At 44.7% G+C, this 24,287-nt stretch overlaps 1 long non-coding RNA gene and 1 other non-coding gene across 2 annotated transcripts; one reads left to right on the top strand and one right to left on the bottom strand.

The window, feature by feature from the left end:
* Positions 1 to 4,088: 4,088 nt before the first annotated feature.
* Positions 4,089 to 14,417, bottom strand: LOC103348747 (uncharacterized). The gene is made up of 3 exons (XR_007920684.2): positions 14,382 to 14,417; positions 7,872 to 7,995; positions 4,089 to 4,554 (listed from the first exon to the last, which is right to left on the bottom strand). It is a non-coding gene; the product is annotated as an uncharacterized lncRNA (long non-coding RNA).
* Positions 14,418 to 15,176: 759 nt separating this feature from the next.
* LOC127491896 (U6 spliceosomal RNA) lies at positions 15,177 to 15,283 on the top strand. The gene has a single exon (XR_007920825.2). It is a non-coding gene; the product is annotated as a U6 spliceosomal RNA (small nuclear RNA).
* The last annotated feature ends 9,004 nt before the right edge of the window (positions 15,284 to 24,287 follow it).

Here is a 24,287-nt window from a genome sequence, read left to right as displayed (position 1 = left end):
CGTGGCTCACTTGGTTAATCCTCCGCCTGCGGCGCTGGCATCCCATATGGGCACCGGATTCTAGTCCTGGTTGCTCCTCTTCCAGTCCAGCTCTCTGCTGTGGCCCCGGGAAGGCAGTGGAGAATGGCCCAAGTGCTTGGGCCCCTGCACTGGCATGGGAGACCAGGAGGAAGCACCTGGCTCTGGCTTTGGATCGGCGCAGCACGGCCGTGCCGGCCATTTGGGGGGTGAACGCACGGAAGGAAGACCTTTCTGTCTCTCTCACTGTCTAACTCTATCTGTCAAATAAATAAATAAAAAATAAAGTGTGGAAATCAACAAATGTGATAAATCAAGGCTTCTTTTCTGAGAGCACATGGTTTTTCAGTCTGGATACTAGGCAAGCATTTCTCTAAATCTCTTTCCTTTGTTATAATATCCGGACAGCAGTAATATTTCACTTTTTTGACTGTTGGGAAGGTTAAATATGATATGTGTGTAAATTCTTTATTGTCATAAGGGACACATAGTCAATGTTCAATAAACATAACCTATTATTAGTATAGGTTCTTATTGCAACTGCCAAAATATCTTTTTTGCCAGTAGAAGGCTTTGATTAACCAGGCAAATGGCTTTCTCCACCATTACCCACAGAAGTGAGCTAAAGGGAAATGGAGCCTTAAATAAAGTGTGAAACGTTCTTACTTCTAATTATGGACCAGAAGAGAGACATGTGTGATGAGGGAAGGAAGGAGAAGTAATAAAGAGTTTCTCATGTGTGCCTTGAAAGCCCCTCCTGTAGTTAGTGAGTCTCGGATTCAGGAGATTGGAAGGGGTCTTTGAAACCATTTGGTCCTACTTTCCAGCCAGTGGAAGGAGCTCCTTCTACAGCCCCACACAGGTGGTCCCATCTCTAAACACTCCCAGGAATGGGCAGCCCGTTCCTTGGAAAGGAAGCGCATCCCATGGCTGGGCAAACCCCAACATCACAGAGCCCTTCCTTTGTCTTAGGGACCTGTCTCTCCTGGTTTCTACCTACTGGGTCTAACTCAGGGAGAGTTTAGATGAGATGCCAAGAGAGGAAGCCAAGGAAGGCAGCAGCCAACCATCCCAAGGCTAAAGTAAAACCTGCTCTTTCCAAGCCACTTATTTCTGCATGCTCAGGGGTGAGTCTAATGAGAGGCCTCTTTGTTCCATTAGCAAGTTGGGGAAAGGAATAGGGCCAGGTTGGGTTTTCTTTTCATAAAAGAAATTATCTCCAAACATGGAAGATCTGGGGATTAAGTGACTCAAAAGGTTTAGTGCGAGACTTTTTAAGGTCTCCTGAGACTTTCAAATGTACTTGCCTTGGAGAGGAAGTGTGGGAAAGCAGCAGCTTTGGAATTCACTGATAAAGAATGAGATTAACCCCATCTTTGCATTAGGTGAAACCAGGTTAAAATGAATACTTAAAACATTGTCTAAATGGATTTCTTTTTAGCCCATGCTGATGGAGGCCTTGAGAAATTGCGTCATCATCGGGCGACCCTCCCTGCCCACCTTCTACCAAATGTCTGGGACATTTCCTGGAATCTCTGTAAGTTGAGAACGGCTCTGGGTTGGAGCAAGAACTGTTTTTGGAGCCATTTAAAACTACAAGGCGATGTGTTTCAGGTTTTATTTTTTTGTTTTTAAAGGTTTATTTTATTTATTTGAAAGGCAGAGAGCGAGAGAATGAATGAATGAATGAAATAGATTCTCCATCTGCTGGCTCACTCCCCAAACGGCTGCAAAGGCTGGGACTGGGCCAGGCCAGAGCCAGGAACTCCATCCAGGTGTACCATATGTGTGGCAGGGGCCAAGCACTTGGACCATTATCCAACCCGTGCTCCAAAATGCTATGCTGGCATCACAGGTGTGGCTTATCCTGTTGCACCATAATGCCACCCCTGGTGTTTCAGGCTTCTTCCATTTTCTCCCCCTTCTCATTTATCTGTGGTTAACCAGCTGTGGCATGATCCCCAGAGCTGTGTTTTCTGTGGATTAATTCAACCTCCATAGCTGTACTTGAGTTTGAGAACTGAGGTAGGGCAGCCCCCAGAGAAAAAGAGCATGGAGGGTCTGGGTCTCCCCACCCTCCCTTCAGCTCACATGTAGATGATTTATTGCTTCTTTGGGGTCAGAGGCAACAGAAAGACCTCCACAGAGACACTAGGAACAATGAGAGACAACTTGGATCAATCCTTTCCGCAAGCAGGTCTCCATTTGCACACCCAGGTTGCTGAGAGCTTTATCTCTGCTGATAAATGACAGGGCACTCTGCTCCATTGTCCAGCACTTCCCTAAACTGGTGTAGGCTAGGTACCTTGAGGCTGAGTAGGACTTCTGCTCTCAACCAGGTCAATTTTCACATCAAGTTTCCCACTGTGGCAGCTGGTTGCTTTTCTGAAGGGGATTTTTTTTTCCTGTTGCCTTTCACCCACATGATGTGTGCTAAGGTTTTGTCAAATTTGGCAACTGGTCAGCCTAAAAAAAAAAACCACCCACTCTCTTTCAACCAAAGCCCTGCCCCACTGCTCTCACCCACGTATGCACATGACAGCGTGCGCTCATGCACACGCACGCTCATACTTACGTGAGATTGTAACCAGCCACTCCCAAAACCCAACCTCTTATGGGTTTCTGAGGTTTGATTTTTTTTTGAGATTTTATTTATTTATTTATTTGATAGGTAGAGTTACAGACAGAGAGAGGGAGAGACAGAGAGAAAGGTCTTCCATCCACTGATTCACTTCCCAAATGGCCACAACGGTCAAATCTGGACCAATCAGAACCTAGGAGCCAGGAGCTTCTTCCTGGTTTCCCACATGGGTGCAGGGACCCAAGGATGTGGGCCATCTTCCACTGCTTTCCCAGGCCATAGCAGAGAGCTGGACCAGAAGTGGAGTAGACAAGACTCAAACTGGTGCCCATATGGGATGCCAGCACCGCAGGTGGAGGCTTAGCCCACTACACCACAGCACTGCCCCGGGTTTCTGAGTTTTGAAATCCCAGCAGCTCTCTCTTTGGTATTTGCCTGTCCCTCTGCCATAACCTCCAATCAGAAAGAGGAAAGTCCACTGAGGCACTACCATGGATTTCTCTATTGTTCTCTGTCTAGGGTTCATGTAATGAAGGTCCCCAGATCAGTCTAGAAACTGGGAACCCCTGACTCTGGCAAGCACTTCCTCCACCCTTGACTCTCCTGGGAATAAGTTCTTGGAGAGTTTTTAGCTTCTTTTATATATTTATTTAGTGCTTATTTTTTCGAGATGTAGAGAGAGATGGAGATAGACAAAGAGAAATCCCATTTGCTGGTTCACTTGCAGTGCCCACAATGGCCAGGGCCAAAGCTGAGAAATGGGAACTCATTCCAGGTCTCCCATATGTGGGGCAAGAACCCAAATATTAAACCCATCCCTGCCACCTCCCAGGGAGCATTGGCAGGAAGCTGGAGTCAGGAGCAGAGTGCGGTATCAAAGCCAGACCCTCTGCTAGGAGAGATGTGGCATCCTCACCACTGGGCCATGTGCCCACCTTAGCTTGGTTCTTGAAAGCCCAGGTGTACAGAGACATTTCTTCTGTTCATTCTCCAGCACTCAAGAGAATTCTAGAGAACTTTACTTCCTATAATTTGTATTGTGAAAACAATAGGCTGTTTCCCAAATATGAAACATACTTAATTAGGTATATTTTTTTCAAACTATACACTTCATTTCCTTCTTTAAAATCCGTTTCTCCCCACCCCCACCCCCTTGAGTCGGAAAGAACCACTTAGAATGCTCTGATCTCCAGACCTGTTGTCTGCAATGTCCCACTCCATGCCTTTGTGGCTCCCCTGCTTCTTGCAACAGAATGAGATGTGTTGAATGAACTCTGGGTAAGAAATAGCTGGAAGTAGGGGAGTGTGGCGCATCTAGAAGAACCTGAAATTGGCAAAAATAAGTCAACAGAAAGTCTGTGTTTCTCTCCCCCTTCTGTCGCCCCACTTTGCTTTACATATAAACATCTTTTGAGAGTGAGGGAAGTGGGTTTTACTATGCAAGCCCTCCCTGCTCTGAGTTGCTGGGGTGAGAAGCCCTGGGAGCAGATGTGTACATGCACGTGTCTGAGTTTCTCCACTAGCCAGAGGCAGTGGTGTAGGTCCTGTAATCTCCCTGGTCTGGGCTCATCTTCCAGAATTGCATGGAAACCGAGGCAGCCACAGTAAACCAGGCATCTGTATCTCATGATAGAGACTCTCAGACTCCTGAGGAGGCCCCTAGACAGCCCTTCCGGTGACGCTACGCTGAATCTCCCCCAAGAAAACCTGGATGTGGGGGTGAAAATGTTGAGGGGTGGAGAAGGACTTTTGCCCAGAGAACCATTAAGGCAAAGACTTGGTAGTGTACAGCAGCAGGCTCTGCTCTGGGAGCTGGAGTCAGTGGCTTCCCCCAGGCTGTGGAAATGTGAACAAGCAGCAGGGGAGACAGCAGTGTGACAAAGAGGAGCTTACCAGATTTTGAGGTGTAAGGCATCTATCAGGAAGTTCCAGTAACTGTTTATCATGCAGAGTTGCTATTGATATGAAAACCATCCAGAATAATTAAAAAGTTAAAAGTTAATTATTACAAAGATCAGATGTCTTAATGAAATCTACTTTAGATGAAGATGAGATTCTACCCATTCTACCCATTCAGGCCCAATTTTTGGCCTGAAGTGGGGGTGGCAATAGGTGGTAGAGTTTGCCATAGGTGAAAATCTAGGTGGATGGTGAGGTTTAGCTTCTCTTGTGTGAGGGAGATTTTCACATAACTCTCACACTACCTTGGATGTGTCCCCTAGCATTTCATTTTCATTTATCTTTACAACCTGCCTTCTCCTTCAGGGACTTGTCTCCTTGCTCTCTCTAGCCTATTCTGATTTCCTTCTCTTCTATTTCTAAGGCTTATTCATTCCCTCCCTTCCACCCCCTTCCTTCCTTCTCTCCCTCTCTTCTTCCCCCTTTCCCTCCCTTCCTTCTTTCCTTCTTTTTTTTCTTTCCTTCCTTCTTCATTCCATTAACTGAATGAGTAGCTAAACACCCAGAGCTCTGCCAAGCACTGTTTCCAGATACTAAATGAATAGCATTTGGTGTTAAAAAAAATATTGCTTCGTTATTAGAGAGAGAGAGAGAGAGAGAGAGAGCGAGCAAACTTCCATCTGCTTGTTTACTTCTTAAATGGCCACAATAGCCAGGACTGGGCTAGGCTAAAGCCAGGAGGCAGGAACTTCATCCTAGTCACCCATGTAGATGCAGAGGCCCAAGCACTTGGGCCATCTTCTGCTGCTTTCCCAAGCACATTAGCAGGGAGCTGGATTGGAAGTGGAGCAGCCAGGACTCAAACCAGTGCCCATACAGGATGATTGCATTGTAGGCAGCGGATTTACTCACTATGCCACAGAATCAGCCCCTAGATTTTAGTTGCCACAGCACTGGCCCCTAGTTTTTAGGCTGAAGCTAAGTCCGGTTTGGGAGATCAGGTGGGAACACAAGTGATGTGATATAAGCCGGAGCAAGATGGGCTGTGTAGGTGGAGTACAAGCAAGGTTCATCAGGTCAAGAGGGGGCTTTTCACATAGGAGATGTATGTGAAGAATCAGTGGGGTTTTGACCCATAAAGATGTAGGCAGCAAGGAGGATGAAGTGATAAAACACAATAGAAGTTTGGACCAATATGGATCAGGCAGTTTGACTGGAATCCTGTCTGGGGAGGAACATAGAGGCCAAAGCACAGATGGTCTCACAGGCAAGTCTAAAAGGTGTGGATATTATTCCATCAAGCAATAGGAAAACTGAAGATTTTGAATTTTTGTGGTTGGAGCTTAGCATTAGAATAATTAATTGGATTTTTGAATGCATTGGAAGGAGAAAGCTGAGGTGAAGAGACCAGGGAGAAACCTTGCTTGTTCAGGTAGGAGATTGCAAAGGTCTGGGCCAGCCAGATAGTGGTGGGAACTGGAAGGAGGCCAAGGAATAGAAGAGATCTTGGAGAACCAACATGCGGCAATTCACTGATAAGAGGTTGAGGAAGAAGGAGGAGGTCAGGGAACAAATTTTCATTAGGGTATGATAAGTGGAGATCAAGGGGAGAGCCTGTTTTAGAGGCAAGAAGATGCCGTTTAGAGAGAATCTGAAGACACCATTTTATTTTTCTGAGGGCTTACCCTTTTATTTTTCAGAGTTGGTTTCTTAACCAACAAATGTGGGCATTATGTGCAGTACGGTGACATCCTGTGACTGATGTCATTGAGGTGACTTCATCTCCTTGCACATCTGAATGATAATCATCAAAGGTGGCAAAGTTGGTAGACAAAAAATAATCATAGATTTCAAGACCCTTACCTTAAACTCTTGAGGTCTCTATCTGGGCAAGGTCAGATCCAGTGCTGGTTTTGTTGGGTAGGGCATTTTGTTAGATCAAAGCAAATCGATATGTGGTTATTCAATATCAGTTGGTGCTGGGTCGAGGCTAAGAGCTTCAGAGAAAAGGCAGAAGGAAAGAAGCAAGGGGCCGGTGCTGTGGCGCAGCAGGTTAAAGTCCTGGCCTGAAGCGCCGGCATCCCATATGGGCGCCTGTTCGAGTCCCAGCTGCTCCTCTTCCGATCCAGCTCTTTGCTATGGCCTGGGAAAGCAGTAGAAGATGGCCCAAGTGCTTGGGCCCCTACACCCACGTGGGAGACCTGGAAGAAGCTCCTGGCTCCTGGCTTTGGATCAGCACAGCTCCGGCTGTGGCAGCTGTCTGGGGAGTGAACCAGCGGATGGAAAACCTCTCTCTCTGTCTCTACCTCTCTCCGTAACTCTGTCTTTCAAATGAATAAAATAAATCTTTGAAAAAAGAAAAAAAGATGGAAGCAAATGTCCTATGGAACTTAAAAATTCTAGCCAACATCTGTGATATAATAACAATCCACATTCAGTCATCTGCAGCTTTCACATTTACTTATTTGATGGAACAGGTTGATGGCAGCCACTATTCTTAGACCTCCAGAATTGACCAGGTTTGAATTCAGACAGGAAGTGATTTCAAACCAGTGTGCCCCAGGGGAAGATCTATGTCAGAGATGGAAAAGGAGCTGAGCTTCACAGAGAGGCCATACGGCCACCACACCCCTCATCTCCCAATTGGGCACATTATCGGAATGTCATACTCTAGACATCTGAAATAATTTCAGAGCTCCTTAACTTCAAGAATAATTTTTACCTGAACATTGAAAATAACTTGCTCTACACTGTGGCTTTGCTTATAAATTGTGCCATAATATTTTTTGAAAGATTTATTTATTTATTTGAAAGGCAGAGTTACAGAAAGAGAGAGAGACAGACAGACAAAGAGAGAGAGAGAGAGAGAATCTTCCATCCACTGGTTCACTCCCCAAATGGCTGCAACGGCCAGAGTTGGGCCAGGCTGAAGCCAGGAGCCAGGAGCCAGGAGCTTCCTCTGGGTCCCCCAGCTGGGTGCAGGGATCTAACTACTTAGTCCATCATTTACTGCTTTCCCAGATGCATTAGCAGGGAGCAAGATTGACAGTGGAGCAGCTGGGACTGGAACCTGCACACTTAGGGGATGTTGGAGGGGATGTTGGCACTGTAGACAGCAGCTTAACTCACTATACCACAGCACCAGCTCTGTGTCACAATCATATTAAAGAAAATAGGAACCTATTTCCTCTAAACCTTTACTCTATTATAACAATTGCTGGTCTACTTTTGAGCATCTGATTTAGGTTCTCAAAGTACAAGTTTCTCTTGGCCAACCTTAGATATAACTTATTATGGGAAAAGGTTGCTTTCAGATCCATTTTCTCTTTCCTTCATGGTCTCACAACACATTTCCAGCCCACTGATTACTCACCAGTGACTCATCTTTAGCACTGCTTTTCCACAATTTGTATTTCAGGGGTGATATTTACCGTATAGCAGCAAGTTAGGGCAATTGAGTGGTCCACTGACCTTGGACACTGACAGGGTGGTACAATCTGTGAAGAGAGGAGTCCCAAGGAAGTTATTGCAAAGGGTACATATATTCCCAAGTGCCAAATCTTAAAGCACACCAAATAAACAATGTGCTACAGTTTGTCAGAAGCATCAGGGTGTTGTTGTGATGAATAAAATACTGAATCTATTTGAAATGTCTTGAATTTGTTAAGAGTTTGTCTTTGTTTTTTTGTGTATGTTTTAAGAGTGTCGATAGATACTACCAGCTTGACCAGCTTCCATCTGGTGGTTCATGAAACTTTGTGGTTATTAAAAGTGATCTTCATGTTTGGCTGAGGAAAGAGTGCCCCGGAGAGAGTACAGTTTTCGATTAGTGACCGGACATAGCCCTCTGGGCTGTCAGAGAGACGGGCTTGAGAGAGGACCAGCATGGAATGGGGTGATGGACGAAATATGTCTTTGTACATGGATCACTACTCATCTTGCAGTAGGGAGCTACAAACCAAGAACCAAGCAAATAAGAGGGCTGTATTTGTGAGAGAACTTTTAATTTCCCTAAACCTACCTTTCCCTGGACAGGAATCCCTCATGGAAACTCCTGGAGGGATGAGCATTTGCTTGACTTTAATCCTCACACAACAGGCTACTTATACTAGGTCAGATTCAGATCATTAGTATTCAACCTTGGCGTTTCTGCTTTGGCCAGACTGGGATGGGGCACTGAGTATTTGCGTTTTTAAAAAATGCTCTAGATGATTCTGATGTCAACCAGAATTGAGACAGAAGACTGTTATGAAAGGACAAAAATACTTCATTACAATGATTTTGTTTGTGAGGTGCTCACTAATGCGTGAACCGCTTCGTGGTGCGCCTCCTGTGGGCTTTGTTTACGCCCCCTTTTTTATTTCTCACATCCACCCGGGTAGATAGATCTCTATTTCAAAAACCAGCGATTTAAGGCCCAGGGAAGTGAAACCAATGTTCTGGCTGAAGAGTGACAGTTGGAACCCCAGTGTACAAATGAAACCAGGGAACGGTGGGTGTGTCCCTCTTGAGGAGGGACAGACAGTTATGACCTTGAACCCACAACTGAGATTGCAAACATGAAATAGGCGGGAACCCAGTGGCAGGAGATAGACGTTGCTAGAAGCAGGGCAGTGCTGCTTAAGAGCTTGTGCCACCCTCAGTTCCTCCATCCTTCCTAGGAACATGGGCCTACTAGCCAAGGGGCTTTGAGCAAGTGTCCCATAGCAAGTATGTTCCTCCCTGAGGCCCCCCAGAGGCTGATGGTGAACTAGAAGATAACAGCTACCCATTTCTCACAGCTGCGCTGCTACGGATGTCAACAGGGCTGTTCACCATGTGACAGCCCTACCCCCATGTCTCTTGCCTGGTCTCTGAAGAGTGCACATCACAGGGATCTTTGTGATCACTGGAACTTGGACTGTATGAGGTTCCACTTAGAAGTTCAAATCCACTTCCAGATGGACTCTCTCAAGGGATGGCTCTTACAGAAGCGCCCATCATGTGGTATATTCTTATTTAAGTGGCCTTGCTGCCCTGCACCATGCCATCTGGGCCTGCAGGGCAGCCTGGTGAGGTCTCTTACACCTGTCATCCCAGGTGGTCTTCCCTGGGGACTATTATGAGCTGGTACCGGAGTCCTATATAGCAATGAGTCACACTGTTCTACCCAGTGTGCCCTGGGTTGGAGTAGAGGGCTCCAACGAGAGTTCAGGACTACCTGATAGCTAACTGACAACTGGAATCTCTTCTCTATGCCAGCCCCTCTTTTTCCTGGTATTTCTTTATTTTTATTTTTAAAAAATTTATTATTTATTTGAAAGGTGAGAGAAAGACACACACACACACACACACACACACACATATACAGTGTTGGGGGGAGGGGCAGGGAGAGGATTTTTTATCCACTGGTTCACTCCCCAAATGGCCACAAGAGCCAAGGCTGGGCCAGCTGAAGCCAGGAGCTTGGAACTTCACTCAGCTCTCCCATGTGGATGGTAGGGGCCCAAGTGCTTGTCCATCTTTTGCTGCTTCCCAGGCACATTAGCAAGGAGCTGTATTGGAAGTGGAACAACCAGAACTCAAATTGGTGCTCATGTGGGATGCTGGGATTGTAAGCAGTAGCGTAGCCCACTGTACCACAATGCCAGCTGCATTATTTTAAATCAATATCTTGCTAACATGGTTTGAATTGACATTCAATGCTTGCTGTGTTTTATGCAACAGTTAGCTGTGTGCAAGCTGCACTTTCCACCTCTTGTATGGGGGTGTCAGCATATTTTATTTATATTTATATTTTATTATATATGTATATTAATTGAGACAGAAGATTGCTATGAAAGGACAAAAATTTATATTTATATTATATTTTCATATATATTATATTTATATTTATTTAATATAATTTAACATAAATTAATATAATTAAATATAAATTAATATTTATATATTTTCATATATATTATATTTATATTATACCTGTAGTCCCATCCTTTTTTTTTTTTTTTTTTTTTTTGACAGGCAGAGTGGACAGTGAGAGAGAGAGAGACAGAGAGAGAAAGGTCTTCCTTTGCCGTTGGTTCACCCTCCAATGGCCGCCGCTGCAGCCGGCGCACCGCGCTGATCCGATGGCAGGAGCCAGGAGCCAGGTGCTTTTCCTGGTCTCCCATGGGGTGCAGGGCCCAAGCACCTGGGCCATCCTCCACTGCACTCCCTGGCCACAGCAGAGAGCTGGCCTGGAAGAGGGGCAACCGGGACAGAATCCGGCGCCCCAACCGGGACTAGAACCCGGTGTGCCGGCGCCGCAAGGTGGAGGATTAGCCTATTGAGCCACGGCGCCGGCCCGTCCCATCCTTTATAACTTTATGTTCCTCCTTCAGCCCCTCTTCTTACCATACTTTGCCCTTCACTTGTAAGAACCCTGTGGATGAGCCAGAAGCAGTAGAAACCAAGCCCTCTGTGCTGTTGACAATTATAGTTCTTCTCAGAGCTCCTTTCCTTTTAATAAATGCCTGCCAAGAACCCCCAAGTGAAATATGACCAAATTTTTATTTTTTTAGATTTTAAAAATTTATTTAGAAGGCAGAGTCACAGAGAGGCAGAGACAGAGGCAGAAAAACAAAGGTCTTCCATCCACTAGTTCATTCCCAAAATGGCCACAATGGCTGGAGCTGGCTGATCTGAAGCCAAGAGTCAGGACCTTCTTCCTGGTCTCCCATGCGGGTGCAGGGGCCCATGGACTTGGGCCATCTTCTACTGCTTTCCCAGGCCATAGCAGAGAGCTGGATTGGAAGTGGAGCAGCCAAATCTTGAGCACATAAGGGATGCCGGCACTGCAGGCAGCGGCTTTACCCACGTTGGCCCCTAGATGACCTTTTTCTTTTTTTTTTTTTTTTTTCTTTTGGTGAAGGGATTCAGGTAAGAAGAGTCCTCAAAGAGAAGTGGTTTCTTTGGTCACCCACTTGCCACGTTCATCAGTCACCCTGCCTGATCAGCTGAAATGAGTCAGTGGTCATTTTCCAATTCTCTTTATTACCACAGTGCTTCAGAGAAATCTGTGATTGCAAGCAGCTTTTTCTGCAGTGCAGCTGACTAGTTTGCATTTTCCTAAGGTGAAACTCAGCCTGGGTTTTCAGGTGTTGAGAAAGACAGTCAACATTTCAGAGTCAAGTGGGGGTGGCGGGGTGGGGGTGGGGCAGCTACTGGAAGGAAGATTGGCAGCTTGCTTTTCCAGTGCAGGAAAATACTTCCCAGATCGGACTTTAAAACTGAGCCTAGTAATTTGTCGAGTGGCTTCTAGTGGTGTGGATGTTCTCTTCTAATTCTTTTTTTTTTGGCACATCTTCTTTTGGGTTGTCATCATCTTTTTAGCATAACTGACCTTCCAGAACCTGGCCTCACCTAACTGGCCCAAAAGGACCTTCCTGCTCCTCTTCATCAAAGGCCGCTGTGACACCCATGAGGGTCACCTCGCTGACCTCCCACCAGCACAGACTGCCGTGGTTTCCAATGAGGAGGTGCTATCCAGCCGTTTCTGAGCTGTCTTCTACTACAAATCCTTTCCATTTTAGAGCCCTCCTCTCACCCCACATCCCAGCTACACCTTCCTGATAGATGTTCAGCTCCTTTATTCCACCAACATTTGCTGAGCACCAACCACGTCCTAGGCACGAGGCAGGGCGAAACAGCTGTGCACCAGGCTGACAGGGAACCTGCCTCACGCAGCTCATGGGAACCCAGACAAGCGCAGAGACACTCACGGTCCAGCAGCGCCCAACTTGGTAGACTTCCCAAGAGGCAACCTCAACACTCTGACAAGTGAGTCAGTGGGAATCAACCAGGTGAAGGGAGTGAAGAGAGAGAGCATTTTGCTTCTCATCGCACTTATGCTAGTCCGCATCTTCCTGTATCAGCTCCCATGAGGGAGTTCAAGGAGTTCATGGAAAATAGAATTAAAAGATTATGCAGGGGACAAGAATTCAGCCTAGCAGTTACAGATGCCACTTGGGACCCCTACATCCCATACCGGAGTGCCCAGGTTTGAGTCCTGGTTCTTCTCCTGATTCCACAGTTTCTTGCTAATGTGTACCCTGGGAGGCAGCAGGTGATGGGTCAAGTGGTTGCGTCCAGCCCTGTGGTTCACTTTTTCCTGCAGCCTTGCAGGGCCACCTGGCTGTCACTGAACTGACAGAAGGCAGCTGCAGACGGCACTTCAGGGGTTAATTCAGGAAACCCAAAGTGGAAATGAAACCACAGTCTCTAGAGCAGGAGTGCTGGGCTGGTTGGAGACCAGGGAAAGGGTGTTCCTGGGAAATCACCCAGGTGGGCTCAGTGCCTCTGTCTCTTTCTCTCTGCTCAGTACCAGGCGCAGGTCATTTCAAACAGAACAGGAACAGAGCGCTCTGGGGCTGTGTTCTGAGTGCCAGTGGAGCTTCCACCTTGTAGTACCAGCACCTGCGGTCCTGCTACTCAGGCTACAAAAATAGCAAGGGAGTGCGCAGCAGGCGAGCTGATGAGATCAGCCGTGTTGGGTATGTCACTCACAGCAGAACTCTGGTGCTGCAAACACCTAGCTCAGGACATCATGTACTAGTTCAAGGGTATCCCCCCCCACACCCTGCTTTTTTTCTCTCTCAAAATTTGAAAACAGGAAGAAATTTTTCTTCAACTGTAGGTGCCAATAATAACCTGGCCCTTCTAGAGAGATCTTTTTGGAAGTCATCCAAGAAAGCTACCTTTGCTAAGGGGATGCTAATCACTCCCCCCGCCCCCACTTCTACTTTTTTTTTTTTTTTCTTAACTGAGCTCTGGTAGCAGTTTGGAAGGTTGGCACAACGCCATCTGAAACCACAGTGGGGTGTTAGGTAATCATGTTCTCATTAAAATGCTGTTCTGTGGTTTAATTTTCAACGGTTTCTTTGCAGCTTGGAAACAGATACACTATATGTTTTGAGAAAAAAAAAAGAGAGATGAGTTTGTTATGTAGGCAAAAAGGCAGTAAGAAGGGCAGCCCATCAGATGCTTCCTCCTATGTTTCCAGAAAAGCAACAGCTACTTTCATTCTGCGGAAGACAAATTGACCATAAGAATGGCACTCGTGGGGCTTCCTGGAGACTGATGGTGTCTAATTGACTCAGGGGACAAATGCTTCAAGCCTATCTGGAGACCTTTCACATTGCAAGTGTCAAATGGTACAACCATTCTTCCACTTCTTCACTGAATTGGGCACTCAGCTGTTTATCTAATGCCAGCCACTTGGCTAGGCCCTGAGCAGAGAGAGAGAGAGAAGCCACTGTCCACAGGAAAATCATCACCAGTGAGGGCTAGATTAGTAACCCAGCAACACAGTAGAGTGGGAGAAAGGAACCACTCGTTACTTTTCATCCGCACCTCCATGGAATACCCAGTTGGGACCTTTTGAATTTTATCAGTGAAGAGAGAAACTAAAGCCCAGGGCTATCATTTTCTTTTTAAAAAGAAGCTAGGAGTTGGTGTTGTGGCATAGCATGATAAGCCACTGCTTGGTATACTCGCATCCCATATCTAATAGTGGTTTGAGTCTCACCTACCCCACTTTCGATACAGCTTCCTGCTAATGTGCCTGGGAAGGCAACGAATGAATTGCCCAAGTTCAACCCATATAGGATACACAGATGGGGTTCTGGGCTGATGACTTCAGCTTTAGCTGTTGCGGGCATCTGAGGAGTGAACCAGCAGATGGAAGATATCTCTCTCTCTGTCACTCTGCCTTTCAAATAATTAATTAAATAAATCATTTGAAAAAAAAATGAAAAAGGAGGATGCAAAGTATTCAAAGATGAGGACTTTCAGGCCTTAAGATTGCCAGGTGTTGAGTTTGGGGGTTAGATGGGTTGCATTACGTAGTTAGCAGTGAACAACTCACCAGCACGAATAGGGTGCTCTGTCCCCTTCCTCCCCATTCCAGCAGATGACAGTGGGTAGTTTAGACCATCTCCTAGCAACTGTCCCCGTGTTCCCCACAACTCCATCTTGTTTTTGCTCTCAGCCTTCCTGACCAACCTGTTGACACCTGACTCAGCTCTGTGACTGAGACCCTAGTCATTTACTTGGTCACTCCTGCTCTGCTATGTGTACCTTCCTTGCTCGGTGGCTTTCTCCTAGTTCTACTCTTTTCTTCGAAACCTGGGGTGGCCCCGTCCTATTCTTTCAGGGTGACAGACAGAAAAGCACCAAAGGATGCCTTTCAGGTATGATGAACACAGCCCCAGGGAAATGGACCCGACAAATTCGGGCTACAGATAAACTGGCCAGACCAAATCAGCCCCAAATCTGATTCAAACATTCAAATCGAATGAAAATTCCAAATCAGGCATATTTCAATAACAGGTGAGAATTCCACCTGTTCTAGAAATGGATAAAAAAGAAATCCATCTTTGTATCTTTTTTCCTCTCCAGCTTTCTTCTTCTTTCCTCATAGGTTCTCATTCTTTGGTTTGTTTCTCTACTTCTGTCTTCTGTTGACAGTGTTATTGTAGGCATATTTTTTTTTTGTAGGCATATTAACAGAGATATTTGCATAGTTACTTTTGGTCTTTGTTCCGAGGAACTCAGTGTGTTGAAGTTTTCACAAAGCACCTGCTCTAGGTTTAAATTTCCAAGTCCCTCGCTCTTTCTGCTCTCAACCATTGAATATGCGAGTGAGATAAGCCATCCAGGCAGGTTCATTTCAGCAACATGTTTACTAACATTGGAGCAATACAGAAAAGATGAGCACAGCCCTGGTACAAGGAGGACACTCAAATTCCTGAAGTGTTCTGTATGATGACATTATGATAATTGACATGAACCCCACATTTTTGTGATTTTGATATCCCTGCTTTCAAGAAATGATGGTATATATGTGTTTGTATATAATATCTACATTTAAAGTGAAAATGGGAAAACATTAAAAATTATTAAATATTTTAAAAATTATTAGTAACAAAAGGATAAAAAGGGCATTCAGGCAGGGTTTTTTAAAAACATTTTTAGATCAGTCTGACAGCTTTTCACCTCATTTAAAGTCCTTGCCTTGGGGAACAGTTTTGAATCCAGGGAAATTTCCTGACACTTTGGGGGAGGTATTTTATATACTTCAAAAGGCAAATGTGGAGTGAACTCATTTGATTTATTGTCAGGGTTTCTCAAAATATTGACATTAAAGCAGGTAAAATCAGTGTGGTTTTCTTCACAGGGGGTTTCACTTTGACTTTCAGCATTGAATCTGAATGTGTGATGAGCCCAGAAATGCAAAATGAAACTTGGGAGTGTGAGCTCATAGCAAGCCTAAGCTATTTCTATGAATGGAAGTTGAGTTCCAGTTGAGCTTATCAGCACATTGCATTTGTTAGGTGTCACCCTTGACTTTACATAAAATATATGGTCCCTTGTCTTGAAGGAACTTATACTAAGAAGATATAGTGTCAACCACCAAAGAACAAGGCATTTCCTAACTTTCCTCAAGCTTCTGCCTCCTCTGGGTTGCTTTATTTAAACCAGAGGCATTGTCTTTTTGGCTTTTTTTTCCTTTTTGGAAGCACTATCTTTTTGAGAATGAGTTGCAAGACCTTCCTGCCTACTGACTTCTGGAAGCCTGGGGGAAGGGGAGGGACAGTTCAGAGGGGGAGGGGTAAAAGGGGAGGCTGGGGAAGCCTTCCACCTCCATTGTCTCTGGAAACTCTAGAAAGCCATGGAAAGACTGGAGACTGTGAATGAAGGAGGCTGTGAGCCACCAAATTGTTCTTTCTCGACACTTTTGATATGCCGGGTTTGAGTCAATCAATAATATACAGTAGTTCCTCCTTATCTGTGGTTTTGCTTTTCCTGGTTTTAGTTACCCAAAGTCAACTGTGGCCAAAAAATATTAAATGGAAAATTCCAGAAATACACAACTTATGTGTTTTAAATTGTGCCTGGTTCTGGGTAGTATAATGAAATTTCATGCTGTCCAACTCTATCTCACCTGGGACGAGAATCATCCTTTTGTCCTGTGTATCCATGCTGTCTGCCCTATCCACCTGTTGGTCACTTAGTCACAGCTCATCTGTGGAGTTATCAGAGTGCTTGCATTCTAAGAACCCTTATCTTATTTAATAATGGCCCCAAAGCACAAGAATAGTGATGCTGGCAATTTGGATAAGCTGGAGAGAAGTCATAAACTGCTTCTTTAAAGTGAAAAAGTGAACGTTCTCAACTTCATTAGTAAAGAAAAAAAGCATAAGCTGAAGTCACTAAGAGCTACAGTAATGGCAATGCTATTGTGAAACTGTGAAAAAGAAAAATAAATCAGTACTAGTTTTGCTGTCATCTCTCAAACTGCAAAAATTATGGATATAGTGTGAGATAAGTGCTTCATGAAGATGGAAAAGACGTTAAGTTTATAAGTGGAAGACATGAACAGAATACATGTTCTCATTGAAGGCCATGTGCTCTGTGTATGAAAGCATTGAGCCTGAACAAAGGCATCCCTTGACATCAGGGACCCCCACCCATTTAATCTATACAAGGGATGGTTTCTTGGATTCAGGAATCAGTTTGGGTTGAAAAATATAAAAACTCCCAGAGAGGCTGAATCTGCCGATGGAGAAGCTGCTGCCACACTTCCAGTACAGTTGAAGAGCTCTAAGGAGCAAGGGCACCATCCCAGACAAGCCTTCAGTTGTGATGAAACCAGACTTTTCTGGATGAAGATGCCCTAAACAACCTACATTCATAAGAGTGCAAAGGAGGGGGCGGCACCGTGGTGTAGTAGGTTAATCCTCCACTTGCAGTGCTGTCATCCCATGTGAGCTCCAGTTCTAGTCCTGGCTGCTCCTCTTCCGATCCCACTCTCTGCTATGGCCTGGGAAAACAGTAAAAGACGGTCCCAGCATTTGGGCCCCTGCATCTTTGTAGGAGACCCGGAAGAAGCTACTGGCTCCTGACTTTAGTTCGTCCCAGCTCTGGCCATTGTGGCTATTTGGGATGGAAGACCTCTCTCTGTCTCTCCCTCTCACTGTCTGTAACTTTACCTCTCAAATAAATAAACAAAACATCTTTAAAAAAAAAAAGTGCTGGGGCCGGCTCTGTGGCGTAACAGGGTTGAAGCTCCAGCCTGCAGTGCTGGCATCCCATACGGGCGCCTGTTTGACACCCGGCTGCTCCTCTTCTAATTCAGCTCTCTGCTATGGCCTGGGAGAGCAGTAGAAGATGGCCCACGTCCTTGGGCCCCAGCCCCCACATGGGAGACCTGGAAGAAGCTCCTGGCTCCTGGCTTTGGATGCGTGCAGCTCCAGCTGTTGCGGCCATCTGGGGAGTGAACCAGCAGATGGAAAACCTTTCTTTCTGTCTCTACCTCTCTCTCTGTAACTCTGTCTTTCAAATGAAAATAAATAGATAAATCTAAAAAAAAAAAAAAAAAGGTATAAAGGAAGCAAGGGGGCATAAAATCTCCAAGGACGGATTAACTCTGGTATTATGTGACAATAATCTAGGGCATTCAATAATACCAGCTGTCCTCAACAGGGTGAAACCCACACACTTAAAAGCAAAACCAAAATTGTATTTTGAAAGAGTAAAGACCACATGCTCATATTTTTTATTAGACTATCTGTTACAATTGTTCTATTTTACCACTGTTGTTGCTAACCTCCTACTGGGCTTAATTTATAAATTAAGCTTCATTATAAATGTGCATATATAGTAAAAACACAGTACATACACGGTTCACTACTATCTGTGGTTCCAGGCACACCCTGGTGATCTTGGGATGTGTTCTCTCCGGATAAGGAGAGGCTACAGTAGCTATGGCGATCTACTCCGCGTTTTGCTTTTAAGTGTACGTTCTTGAAAGCTTTGTGTAAAGGTGGGAACTATGCAGAAGAATCTTTGATTTTCAGAGTACTCTAACAGATTCGGTGCTTCAAGTGGAATTCTGGGCATTTGCTTGCACAGTGCCCTCAACCCTTAGGCCCTTAAATCCCTTGAGTCTGGGTGCCTGAGTATGAAAGGGGCTCTTTGAGCAAGCACCCTGCCGCAATTGCTGCCTTACCGTTGTTAACATTTAGCTGAGGCAGAATCGCAATCAGTGATCAAGTGGCAAGGTGCTATTGTCCCGGCCCTGGGAGAGAGTTTATACTTGCTCAGAATATTAGACGTGATTGACGGAGGTGTGTGTGTGTGTGTGAATCAAACCCCTTGTTCTGTTTTGCTGTCACAAAGAACCCTTTCCCTTTGAAATCCAAGAAGGTCCCTTCTGTAGGCTTGTGGAGGGAATTAGGCAGCAAATAGCCATGAACATTTTTTTAATCGGTTAAAACTTTAATTGATGTGGAGTTTATGAAGTGTTCAGGAATTCCAGAATGGCTTTTTAAACCTGATTTCCAGATGCAGCCACCTGTAGAGTGGCATTAATGCTAAAAACTGTATAGTTTTCTCTAAATCCTCGGATCTGACCTTGAGTATTATTTAAAATTAAATAATAAAAACTAATTTTTATAATTAGATGTGGTTAAGGGAAAACTGATGAAATGGTCATCCAAGGCTGTGTTTCTCTCTTTCTGATGATAATTCAGAAAAGAATTTTGCATAGACGTTGGGGAACCTATGGAACAAAGACTTTGTATTTGACTTGGAGAAATGCTTGTGCAAATATTCAGCCTGAAAGCCCTTTTAATGGCCTGGGATGGGGAGGACTGCAGGGAAGAGCCAGGTGGACTGAGCTGGGGTGAGTGCTTTCTTGGCAGGGAGCCCATTCTCGTGATGAAAGCTGGGAAAATTTGCTTGGGGATGGTAATCCAATGATACGAAAGGATTAGGCAGGCTTACATTCAGCAAACTATAAACCACGATCATCAATGGAGCAGCTCTTCCCCACTCAGGCAGCTGCTTTGCTTATAAACTCAAGCAACCAAAATGAAACAAGAGGAGAAACTGAAGAGAGAGGCTAGGGGGAAGAAAACGCTGAGGGTTTCAAAATGATATTGCATGCATACAAAGCCAGTTCACCAGCAGTAAGCTAATTGGTCAGTGCTAACAGAAAACCCCTACCATCACCCTCAAAGACTGGCAGAAATGAAACTCCCACCGCCTTGAACCTGCACAACGCCAAGTTCACCTTCCACACCTTGCTCCTGTTGGTCCAGCCATTTCACCTCTGATTACTTAGCTATTAGTGACACTAATTAAAATCTGCCTTGTCCTCAGACGTGTTATGAAGGTGTTTGTGAAATGCTGCAAAGGCAATTTGTTCCAAGAGCTATTAATTCTGGTAAGGGCCATGTCAGCTTCAGTTATGTGCTCATAAAGGCAAAGCCAAGCTGGTCAATAATCTGTAGGGAAGGCCTGAATTGCACAGCTGGCTTTTTAGAAAATGTGTGTGGGGGAACATGAAGAGGTGGGGGAAATGCCTACAGAAGGTTAGTTAATGAATGGAGCTGCCCTGTGCGAGGGGAGGGCAGAACAAAGAAGTTATTATTGAGCATCAGGGATGTACTGTGGTGTACAAAAAGGGGTGATTTAGGTTGGGTTAGCAAGGTACTGGAGAGGAGGTGATTAAAATATGAAGACAGGACAAAGCATAATAGGACTGAGCGAGCAAAGTCCTGGCTGGCCTTCTCCAGGGCCTTTTCCTCTCTTCTGCTGGCTGCTGTGCTATCATTACCACCTGGAAGGATTGGGTGGTGAAGAACAGGGACTCCTCCCATGACACTCTGTTGAGTCTATGAACTTCCACTTTAGGACTACTTACCCAGAGTAGCATTTCATATGATATGAAGGGTTTTCAAAATGTTCATGGGAAATGCATATTATGAGAAAAACTGCATGGAATTCAAGCTTGTTTCCACCAAAAGAAATTTTGTCTTTTAATTCCGTCTTCCACAAACCTTCTGAAGTCCCCTCATATCTATATATCTATATATCTATGTATATACACTACATATTATATTGTGATTGAATGTGCCATATTCAATCACCAAGTAGATACAAAACTAACCAGTATGATGGCTTTCTCATACATTGGATACAGGTATGTTACAGATAAATTGATGGGTGGGTGAATGGATAAGTAAAGGCTCCATTCATTCACTTACTGGACACTTGAGAAATTCCTTTTGCTGGGCCTTGTTCTAGGTGGTGGTGTGACAGGGTGCAGAGATGAGGACCCTGTATTGGGAGAGTTTACAATGTAATGGGGGAGGCAAGCAATACACAAATAAACAAATTTACCCAATAGTTACAATAAAGAGTTGTGGAAACAATAATAAAGGGTAATGTGATAGAAATGGACAGAATAACCAGATAAATTTGTAGCTCAACAGGCTCTGATTTAGTGTTACAGTCTTTAAGTTTAATTTATAAATAAGACTGATATTTTCTTCAATTGAAAATATAAATCCTATGGGTAAATCTCTTAGTCTCCTCTCTCTATATATATATGTGTATATATATATATATGCAAACACACACATATACATATGTAAAATAGAGGTAAAATCATGTTTGCTAGAGTTGATGTGTAGAGAGGTATGCATGTCTTTGTAAGTGGGGTGTGTCTGTGTGTGTGATGTTAAGAGCCCTCTCCACCAATTTAGGCATAGTTAACACATTGATTACAAAATTGTATGCATTGCAGGATAAAATAAACCAACAGTGTCCAGAATGAAGTGGTAATTGCCTCATTGCAATGAGATGGATGATGTTGCTGGCACTCTCTCATTAAGATGTCTAGAATCTGCTTGTGTCACCCATTTGAGTCACGGGTCAAGGACCTAGCAGATATGAGGTCAATTTCTTCACTTATTCTTCATGTTTCTCATCTTTTTTATCTTCTTATTTCTTTTCCTATTTATACTGAATTAGAAACTCATGTCTCACCAGTTTTGGATCTGGATGGTTCAGCGCACAGAGATCCAGAGATAACAGCGAGAGCTCTCCCCGCCGACAGCACCTACTGCTTTGTCCAATGCCCAGTGGAGGAGCTTATCACACTCAGATGGGGACAGTTGGATGTTGCACATCAGATGATAATTGAAAATGGATTCCTAGTCTATTCTGGGATTCTGCTTGGCTCTGCAAGTATTTATGTGTTTTATTGCCACATTTGAGTGTGTTTTTAGATATATAGAATACTACATAATAGGTTTTGTCTTGCAATAAGTGAGAGAAGCCATTAAATGCTAGAAAGGATTTTTGTTTTGGTTTCGTTTGAGCTGTTTACACCATAGTTGAGTCTTTAAAAAAGAAACCCATGGCGGGTGTTTGCCCCAGCAGTTAAGACACGGCTTAGGATGCCCACATCACATATTTAAGTGCCTGGGCTCCAGTTCCAGCTTCCTGCTAGTGCACACCCTGGGAGGCAGTAGGTAATGGCCCAGGTACTTGGGTCCCTGCCATCCACATAGGAAACCTGGATTAAGATCCACTACTCCTGGTTCCAGACTGGACAGTTTCAGCTATTGTAAGCATTTGAGGGGTGAACCAGTGGATGGGAGATGTCTCTATATCTCTATCACTCTCCCTCATAATAAATAGTAGTAATAAAACCATTTCTCATCCTATTCTTCATGTGCCCATGCAACTTGAGCCCATTCAAGGTATAAATATACCAATGAGATATGCCCCTATAAAAAGCCGCTTGAAATCATGGATTTGGTCATGAAGAAATTTTTTTATCTCATCTCTTGTTACAAAATCTCCTTCCTTGTGAACAGCCAAAATATGTCACTATCAGTGACTGCCATTTCATAATGTTCCCAGGTTTCACCATTTCCTTTGGAGATGTGGGTGCTGTGATGTCCACTGCCCCAGCCAGGTCCCCCTCTGAAAATCAGACTAATTTTGCCCTGCCATCAAGTTGCTGGATGGACTACTTCTGCAATACAGCGCTCAACTGTCAGCTCTCTCTGGAAACGCCTGGCTTAAGACAAATGCCTCACCCAAGATCACACTTCTTCTAGGGGCCGGCTGCTTGTTGTGGATAGAGAGGTGGAAAGGCCCAGCCCCTCCTCTCACCTTGGGGCCGCTCTGGAGTGTTGCTGCAGTTCCAGGACCTTGGCTTGGTTTCAGACTGGATCACAGCTCAAATTCTTCCTCTGATAGGTCCTGCTTTCCTTCTTTGCTTTCTGTAGCTGTGGATTCAAGATTTATTCCTAATAAATATCTGGCATCTTAATATCTGTCTCTAATCTGCTTCCTGTGGAACCCCACCTGTGATAGCTGCTACCAGCAAAAGATGGGAAATGACCATCCCTTAGGTGAAATTGTGGATCTAGATCATGATTAGTCTTGCATTTGTGAGGATCCCATCACTGGTTACAGGGGAAAATGTAGCCCCTGGCTCAGCGTGGCAGTGTGGTTATTAAACCTTTCCCAGTGGTGACTGGGATGGTACACACCTGGAAAGGAATGAAGCAGCTCATGATAAAAGTTGTTAGGCTTTTGTGAAATAAGATGAAAATAAGCAGTAACTTTAAGGACAATGGACTTTGGTGACTGTAACTCTACTCTGGAAAAAGATAATGGACATCTTCTTGGAATTAACCTTTGGTTAAAATCTAAGTGTGAAACCCAGAGTCTCCTTGGTCATGCATGAAGAGGCTGTCATTTCCTTCAGCAGGGGGGAAAGCTGAAGGTCAGTGTCAGGATTTCATTCTGAGAGCAGCTGAATTCCAAAGAGGGCTAGATGCCCAAACACGGCTGATCCTCTATGCCAAGGTTAAGGTCTCCACTGGGGGAAAAATGGAGCCCTGAGATATGAGAAGGAGGTGTCTGTATTCTTTGATGACCCTTAAATCCCTACAGGTTGAAGTCCACTCTTCTAGGAAGGCATGCAACAAAGATTTATTTCTCATTTATTATATGAAGTCTACTGCAGAGTGGGCATCTTTCCAGAGGAGCAGTTCTCTTGTACTGAGTCAAGGAGCCAGGCTGCCTTGACCTTGTGGTTTTCCTATTTCCCCAGGCTTCTGCCTTGCTGTGAGGAAGGAAGGGAGAACTGAAAGGTAGAATACAAGCTCTCTGCACCAGAGTTGATTGCCCAAGTGCAAGGGGGCTGGGAATTGCAAGGAATATTTGGTGAGTAATGCTGTGCTGTCATGATCCCGCCTTGCAGTTGGAGCCCTGGAAATATCTGACTACTTGTTTCCTTGTCTTTCCATGGAGGCAATCACTTGCTGACCTGACAAACTCCTACTGACCTGAACCTCTGCTTCTGAGAAGCTGTCCCTGCCTGTCTCAGGCCATCTTATTGGTTCATTCTTCACAGTCCTCACTGCATCTGTGGGTATCTCTGTCACAGCACTTTTCAGTGTGTTGTAATGGTTTGCCTGACCATTTTCCTCTAACCTGAAATCTCTTCATGGATAGAGAAAATGTACATTCATCTTTAGTCCCTCAGTTTTTTTTTTTTTTTTTTTTTTTTTAGATTTATTTATTTGAGTGGTAGAGTTACAGACAGAGAAAGGGAGAGACAGAGAGAAATATCTTCCATCTGCTGGTTCACTCCCCAAATGGCCACCATGGCCCAAGCTGGGCTGATCCGAAGCTAGGAGGAGCCAGGAGCTTCTTCTGAGTCTCCTACATGGGTGCAGGGGCCCAAGGACTTGGACCATCTTCTAATGCTTTCCCAGGCCATAGCAGAGAGCTGGATCGGAAGAGGAGCAACCAGGACATGAACCAGTGCCCATCTGGGATGCTGGCACTGCAGGTAGAGGCTTAGCCCACTATGCCAGAGTGCTGGCCTGTAGTCCCTCAGTTTTAACACAATGGTACATACAGACTTTTTGTATCTGAGCCTTAATGAATGAAAAAA

This window comes from Oryctolagus cuniculus, chromosome 3, assembly GCF_964237555.1.
Source record: "Oryctolagus cuniculus chromosome 3, mOryCun1.1, whole genome shotgun sequence".
Classification (NCBI taxonomy): Eukaryota; Metazoa; Chordata; class Mammalia; order Lagomorpha; family Leporidae; genus Oryctolagus; species Oryctolagus cuniculus.
Note: the sequence above shows the minus strand (reverse complement) of the source record. Positions and strands in the feature narration are given on the sequence as shown.